Source organism: Leptonychotes weddellii, unplaced genomic scaffold, assembly GCF_054177405.1.
Source record: "Leptonychotes weddellii isolate Sample4059 unplaced genomic scaffold, ASM5417740v2 HiC_scaffold_5958, whole genome shotgun sequence".
In the NCBI taxonomy this organism is placed as follows: domain Eukaryota; kingdom Metazoa; phylum Chordata; class Mammalia; order Carnivora; family Phocidae; genus Leptonychotes; species Leptonychotes weddellii.
Genome location: NW_028027980.1, coordinates 2,244 through 10,550, shown reverse-complemented (window position 1 = coordinate 10,550; position 8,307 = coordinate 2,244). Strand labels below are relative to the sequence as shown.

At 51.3% G+C, this 8,307-nt stretch overlaps 1 long non-coding RNA gene across 1 annotated transcript; it reads left to right on the top strand.

Moving 5' to 3' along the window:
- Positions 1-7,285, top strand: LOC145719629 (uncharacterized). The gene is made up of 2 exons (XR_014142508.1): positions 1-97; positions 2,503-7,285. It is a non-coding gene; the product is annotated as an uncharacterized LOC145719629 (long non-coding RNA).
- The last annotated feature ends 1,022 nt before the right edge of the window (positions 7,286-8,307 follow it).

The following is an 8,307-nucleotide window of genomic DNA, read 5'->3' as shown; positions in this document are numbered from 1 at the left end:
GCTGGGCCCGAACTGCCCGTGAAGTAGATGTTCTTCCCTCCAGCCCACGTCCCTTGTCCATAAAGTACAGCTCTTTCTGCTGTAAGGTTGAGATAAGGTAATGTATATGAAGGGTAGTAGGGTTTTAAAAATTAAGCCACAAGCAGTTTCTACCTCAGGGCCTTTGCTCTTGTGATTTCTTTGGCTGTGCCACTCTTCTGGCTTTTTCTGGGCCAGGCTCCGCATCCAGGTCTCAACTCTGGCCCCTTCTCAGCCTGGCTGAAGGTGTGCACACCAGGTAGAATTTCCCGCACTGGTCCGCCCTTCTTGGGGCCGATCTGCCTTTGGAGCACTCACTACCACCTCACGTCACATCTGTATATAGCTCTCCCCAGTGTTCGCTTCAGGAGAGCGGGGTTTTTGTGGGTTCACCTGGGCATCCCCAGTACCTGGGCTAGTGCCTGGCACACAGTCCGCCAAGTATGGATTTCTGTCTATAGAATGAACATGACCGAGCCATTGTCCTATCTGGCTCTACAAGCCTGCCTTGCTCCCACCGAGGGGGCATACTGTAGCGCTCTCAGTTGCTCAGTAAGTCCCACCTGATGCTCCAGGCACCTGCAGGTCTGTTGGGATGCTGGGTCCCTTCGAGCTTCTCCTGGAGTTCAGGGAGCTGGGTAAGGCCCAACGCTCCCAGCCAAACTCCTCTGCTCCTTTGACTTCAAGGGGAATCCGGAAGCCTTCAGACCCTGTGCAGGTGGCTTTTTCAGCCTGGCATGGGATTTTTGAAGACCTGGGTTGCACTCCTAACCCTGACTTCAGTTCCACTGGAACTTTGAGTTCTGTCCTTTCTGAGCCTCTCTTCCCTGTAAAGTAGGGACAGGACAGGACTCGGTCCCTCAGAAAGCTGCTGGAGATCTTAGAGCTGATACACAAGGATGTCCATTCCGCCCTGAGTGTGTTTTCAAACAAAAGCACTGAAGCGTGTGTGTGGGGGGGAGGGGGGTCAGGTGTTGAACTGGCTCGGTGGTGTTTGAACTGAGGGCTGCAGTCCACTGCTGCCGATGAAGTCAGTGTAGAGGCTCATAACCAGCATGAAAACACGAGGAAAAAGTCTCTCAATTGGTTCTCTGTATTTCCAAGTGAACCTTAGAATTAGCTCGTCCAGTTCTTCCCAGAAGCCTTCACATGTGGGTGCTGGGATTGCCTGGGGAGAGTTGGCACCTTCTCAATGTTTACTCCTCCAATCTGCTAGGCATACATCTATTAAAAAGTCTCTCAACGTTTACTAGTTTTCTCCATAGGATCTTAAGCATGTTAGATATATTCCTAGATACTTCACTTTTTGATGCCATCATGATCCCTTTTAAGTCCCACTTGCAAGTTGTTTGTTGCTGGGAAGACAGTCTTTAAACACTGATTTTGTGTTCGGCTGCCTTGCTCAGCTTCATTATTTCTTGTTCTTTATCTGTAGATTGGTTTGAATTTCTGACCTGGACAATCATATGGTCTGTGAGTGATGACGCTTTGCTTCTTCCCAGGCCTACCCTCGTTCTGTCCAGTCGTTCTTCCATTCTCTCGCCTCATAGCCTGAGCGCCTCTGCTCTGACGGAGGACACACGGGCGTCCTGCGCACCCTCACCTGTTCCCGGTCTCAGCGTGAAGGTTTTCCCACCTCCGCTGTTGAGTGTGGCTCAGGGTGGAGGTTCTCGGAGACTACCCTTTATCAGAAGAACGTTCCCTTGTATTCCTAGTTTGTTAGGTTTGTGTGTGTGTGTGTTTTAATGAAAGGAAGTAGAATTTTATCAAATGCCCTTTTTGCACTGAGATGATTATTTGATTTTTCTCTTTTAATCTAATAAGTGGATTACATTGATTTTCTAGTGTTAAAGTAACCTTGAATTTTTCAGATCATCTCAACTTGGTCATGATATTTTATTCCATATATACATTGCTGGGTTTGATTTGCTAACATTTTGTTTAGGACTTTTTGTTGTTGGGAGTGGGAGAAGACATACAGTTGACAGAAGTGCAGAATATGTAAGGAGCTTGTACGAATCAATAAGAAAAATTAATTAAAAAATGGGTGAGGGGCACCTGGGTGACTCTGTCTGTTAAGTGTCTGAGTCTTGGTTTGGGCTCATGTCATGATCTCAGGGTCGTGGGATGTAGCCCCATGTCAGGCTCTGTGCTCAGCGGGGTGTCTGCTTGAGATTCTCTCTCTCCCTCTGCCCCCCACCCACTGGTGCGTGCATTCTCTTAAAAAAAAAATAATGGTGAAAGATTAACAGACTTTTTATAAAAAAGGAAATGTAAATGACAATAAACACGTGGAAAGGAGTTTAATCTCTATAAGGGAAATACAAATGGGATACCATTTGGACCCCAGAGATGTAAGTCCCAACATGAGTAAGAGTGGGTAAGGATGGGGGGCAATGTACACCTTCATAAGCTGCTAGCCGAGTGTAAATTGGTAAAACCACTGTTTGGTTTAATTTTTATTCTGTTTATTTGTTTCTTTAGTTTGTTTATTGCTACAACCACTGGAAAGCTGTTTGTCAGTAGAATATCTAGCGAAGTTCAGTATATCCCGTCACCAGCAATTCCACTTGTCCGCGACACCCTGACGCGGGCCCGAGCGCGGCAGGAGACCTGGACACCAATGTTTATGGCGTCGTTAGTCGAGCGGCCCCACACTAGAAAGAACCCGTGTCCATCACTAATAGAATGGATAAGTCAATTGCAGTATGTTGATAATACGTGATGGGGTATAATACAAGGAAACGGGCCACAGCTGTAAGCAAGAGCAGCGATGAATCTCGCAAACAATTTTGAGCAAAGGAAGCAGGATAGAAAAGTGCAGTGTTTGAGTTACTCTCATGATTCCACTCATAAAATGCAAACAGGTGAAATTCACCTGTAATGTGTAGGGGTGCATGGGTGGGTGGTAAGATTAAAAAGAAGCAAAGCAGTGTTAATGGATGACCTGGGGAGGGGGGGAGGCAGAGGGTCACCCCAGGACACTGCATTTGCTTTGCCGAGCTGGAGGGGGGCGCGTTGCTACGTGGGTGATCAGAACTGTCAAGTGCCTTTTTCTCTAATGGCTTTAAAAAGTAAAAAGGACATCTCAGCTGTAAGTTGTTACTACTTTCTGATATTTTAAATTCAGCTGCACCCACACACAACCATATTTCTTATGGTGGCTCATGGTAAACATTTGAAAGCTGCTTGTGTCCTCTGGAAGACGCCTTTCTATTCTGTGACTGGACGTGGTTGCTGGCTCACGCCAGCTTTGTTCCCACATAGTAGTGTGAGCTGGGGCCTCAGCAGGCCTCTTACAGGGAGGGTAGGGTTTAGGCTGAGGTGATGAGGTGACAGGAGGGCGTTGGCTCCGCCCAGTCAAGCTAGAGCTCTAGATCTCCGGTTACTCGTTGGAGGTGGAGTCCGCCCCGCATGCTAACTAGTCTCAGCCAGTTTTGGGGAGGCCAGAGAGGAAATGCCTCTGTCCTAACATCACCCACAGTGGGCAGAGGCCGGGAAGGAAATAGTCACAGGAAATGGGTCCATATGTCTAGATTTCCAGGTCAGCCCATTTTCTTGCATTTGTGTTCTTTTCAACTAAATGGGATCTGATCTTTATACACTTGTAAGAGTTCCTATGAATAATGCAATAAGTCAGGGTGATGGTCATTGGGTCCCAGTTTGGGTTCAGGGTGATGAAAAGCGAATCAGTCATCGCCTCTTGCCTGAGCACCTACTGTGTGTCAGGCACTTGAGTACATCTTGCAGGACTGAACCCCTGGGTGGTAGAAAACAGGTTTGTATCCCAAGGGCAACAAAAATGAATGACTCCTTGTCCGTTGGGAATTTTGTTCAGTGGCAAATGACAGGGCAGCCTCCAGGAGCCAGACCAAGTGGAGCACTGTTTTTAGTGAGATACGTTGTCTCCTTGAATAAAGGGAAGATTCTCTTACTAAAAAAGAACGGGTATTGGGAGGCCCGACCAGCCGAGACAACTGCGTTTTATAAACATTATTCCCACTCAATGTGTAATCAAGTGGGAGGGGGAGCCATGTAAACATACAATTACTGCAAACGGGCATCAAATACTGTGAATCTGAAAGTGCTTAGTTTACAAATAGTAGCTCCTATTATTGAGCACTTTGTCAGTCAGGTTTCAATCTGGAAAACAGAGGGAAGTTAGTAACCTGAGCAAATGATGAAGTCCTAGGGGGAGAGCTGCAAATAGCTAGGTGGCTGGGCAGGCCAGAGCCCCCGCCACGAGCCACGGGAGAAACAGGTCGGCAGTGGGGACACCAGAGCCAGGATAGGGCCCCTACTGGAGCTGGAGACTGGGACCAGAAGCTGCCCCTGATGCGGGAGGTGCTTCCAACACCGAGCAGAGAAATACAGCGGCCTGTCCCCTCCTCCCGCCCTCCGACGGCCGCGCGGTGCCCCCATTGGCTGGAGCAGGCAGAAGCCGGGGGCTGAGCCCTCTGTGACACTGAGCCCAGGGCAGCAACGGATGTGAGGACGGGTAGCCCCCCCGCCCCCCGGAGCACGTGTGTCACCCACTTAGTCCTTATGAGGCCCTGTTACAAAGAAGGCAATGGCCTCGGGTGGAGTCACGTGTGCTAAGCCTCATGTCACCAAACCAAGACAGTGGCAGTTTCGGATCTCCCAGAAAGGGAATCTTCAGCCGGTCAGTCAGGACCTGCCTGGTCAGCACTGGTCGGGCCATCCGTCTGCCAGACCCCTGCCTTCCCCTGGAGGGAAGTAACGTCGCAACAACCAACCCACTTTTTATTTTTATTATTTTTAACTTTATTTATTTATTTTAGAGGGAGTGAGAGGATGAGCGGGAAGGACAGAGGCAGACTCAGCACGGAGCACAGAGCCCAACGCGGGGCTCGATCCCACAACCCCGGGATTGTGACCCGAGCCGAGACCAGGTCGGACGCTCAGCCGACCAAGCGCGCCAGGCGCCCCGTGTGGTGTAATGTGTGGTGTAACGGCCTTGTTCCTGCTCCCTCTGCCTGTGAAGGTCCTCCGTGCCGCTCCTCCGAGCTCCCGCCTGTCTGCTGGGTGGACGCTGCCTGAGTCATGAAGCGCAGAATAAAGCCGGGAAGACCTTGACGATTTGGCGAGTTGAACTTTGTTTTCGAGCAGCCTCTTCCTGAAGAAGGTGCTGTGTGTGGCCGCTGAGCCCGCCCGAGGCCGCCGATGGCGGGGGCCTCCCCCGAGCCTGTGCTCCTGGCCACGGCGGCGGTGGCCGTCCTGCCCGTGGCCGAGGCTGCCGTGCTCAGTGCTGGCGGTGAGGAGCTCGTGGTCCCCGTCTCTGGGAGGCTCGGAGCAGGTGGAACACAGCCGAGGGAGGACTTTCTTAGGAGGACGTTTTCCATCCGTCTGTCTACCCGCCTCTGCCGTCATGTCCGTGACAAGCGTCCCGGTCGTGGTGTGACCCAGGCTCGCCTCCTTCAAGCCAGTACTGTGACCGAGTCCGAAGGGTTGTGCCAAAGACAGTAGCGTGTGCGTCACCTGGTGAGGTTTGGTGGTAAAGACAAAGGACAGATCACACGCTCTGCCCCTGACAGCCGGCTCTCCGTCTTCCCACCGGGTCATTTCCAGAAGTTTGAGCTCAGGAAGGCAAGCACTCTTCCAAAACGAGAACAGTAACAACACCCGACCGCCAAACACACAGCTCTCCTTTCCCGTTTCTGTTCCACCAGTACTGTTTGCTAACACAGCCGCAAAAGTAAAACCCCAAGTAAGCAAGACAGTCTGTCATGTCCCCCTGCTCTGGCCCGTGTCATCCCCAATCTGTCCCTTCGTCTTGGATCTCTGCTTCCAGAGCGAGAGCCTCTGGGCTGTTGTGGGGAAGCATTTTGGGAAGCATCTTCTTTCCCGCTCACGCTGGCGCTTGGCTCAGGTGCGTGACGGGCAGGTGGCTCTTGGGCCTCGTGCGGCTCAGCCATGTCATGCCCGAGGCTTTGGTCGCCTGCATTTACTGACCGCACGGATTTGCCGTCTAAAGATAGGAGCCTACGCATCTCACTCCTCACCAAATTGTTCCCGGTCATCCTTTCACTCACCAGTTGCTGTTGTATTCGGGGTGAACTCTGGGGCACGCTTTGTGAACCAGCGTTTCAGTTGAGCCATAATGATGAATTTGGGGTCAGACGTTACCTGGGCCTAGGGTGCCCATGGGACTTCAGAAGCTGGAGCGTGGCTACCTTTGTGCGGTCAGTCGACGTCTGACTGCGCTGCCCTGTGTCTTCTGTTGTCTTGAACTCTGGCCGCATCTTTCCCGTTAGACGTGGAGTGCATCAGCACACACACGTGCACTGTGACCACGGCCTCAGACGGCCAAGGGGGCTTTGCAGATGTGATGAAGTTGAGGGCCTAGAGATGGGGAGCCTGGATTATCTGGGGGGCTCAATGTGATCACAAGGGTCTTTATAAGCGGGAGGCGGGAGTGGCCACGTCAGGGGAGCAGACCACGGGAATATGCAAGCAGGACCTCTAGAAGGTGAGTGGCGAAAAGCATTCTCCCCCCGCCCCCAGGGCTCCCATGGAACCAGCCCTGCCCACCCCCGGACTGCAGCCCCTTGAAGACTCATTTCAGACTTCCGGTCTCGAGGACGACAAGATGATACATTTGTGTTGCCTTAAGCCACTGAGTTAGTGGTCATTCGTTACAGCAGCCTCGGGAAATTAATGCAGGTGGTGGTGACCCCATATTTAACTTTTTGAGGAACTGCTGAACTGTTTTGCAAATGGCTGTACCATCATGTGTTCCTACAGCACACGGGGTGGTCGGTCCTGTTGGTTTGAGCCATTTTAGTGGGTGTGTATCCCACTGTGGTTTGGATTTGTATTTCCCTAGTGACTGATGATGCTGAGCATCTTTTTTTTTTTTTAATTTCATGTATTTACCTGAGAGAGAGCGAGCAGGAGAGAGAGTGAGGGGGGGGAGGGGCAGAGGGAGAAGCAGGCTTCCCGCCGAGCAGGGGGCCCGACGCGGGGCTCGATCCCAGGACCCCGGGATCATGACCTGAGCCGAAGGCAGACGCTTAACTGACTGAGCCACCCAGGTGCCCCCTGAACATCTTTTCATGGGCTTATTAGCCATTCAGGTATATTCTCTGGTGAAGTATCTACTAAAATCTTTTAAAAATTATGGTATTTTCCATATATCAGGATATACTGATTGGTTTCCTTCTTAAAGTTAACTACTCCCCTGATTTTTATCACGGTAGATAAATTTTGCCTGTTTCATCTGTTAGATAAATGGAATTATATAGTATCCAGTGTCTTGTTCGTTATAGTATTTGCGAGTCATCCGTATCAGGTTCTTTTCCAGTTTATTCATTCTCCCTGCTGAATAACACCTGATTGTGGTAATAGCATCATTTCTCGGTCGGATATACTGTGTATGGGCATCTGAGTGGTTTCCATTTTGGGGGTTTTACAGATAGCGCTGCTCTGACCAGGCTTACGCCTGCCTTTCGGCGCGCAGATTACACTGGTATTTGCCTGTGGGGGGAATGCATGGGTGTTCTGGACCAAGCTGTTCTGTCACCGGGCATTTCCCAGCGGCATGTTGGGAGCTGCACCGAGCTGACCCCGTTGCTGATCAGGGCGGCCGACACGGTCTTCGAGCTATGGCAGCACAGGCAAGGGTCGAGGTTGGAAACCGGGACCGGGGATGGGGTGAGCCGGACGGTTGGTGTAGAGATGCCCCGGCGAACAGCTGCTTGGTGCGGACTCTGCTCAGCACTGTCGCAGAAAGCATCTGGCCTCAGGTGTGGCTGGGGAATTTACTCTGGCAGCACGTGGGACCGTGTCCCTGTGTGGGGACTCAGCGGTAATTTGCAGACAGGTGTGACAGCACCGAGGAGTTTCCGCTGTGCCAGGTTACCTTTGCTGTCTGTCAAATGAGCCTGGAAAGGACCAAGTGGAAAGGGTGGGCTCAAGGTGCCCTTGTTCAGGGGCATCCTCAAACGAGCCTGCACTGCACCCAAAACTCTTCTCCCAATCAGGGACAGAAATAAAGCGGTGAAATGTTTTCTTTCTCCGAAACACCGAGCCCAACACTCGAATGATTTCCTTCCACCAGGAGCAGGTAAGGTTTTGGCAACCCAGCTGTCGACTAGCTCAGTGTCCTTACATCTTCCTCAAACAACCTGATTTAAGAGTCCTGAAAATTATCTTTTCCTCTAAATCAAGGGTATTAAACTCAGGTGCTTACAGGGGCCAGGCGTGTGATGCACATGAGGTCACTCAGTGCTGGAATGGGGCTTTGGGACTGGAGGGTGCCTTCCTCTA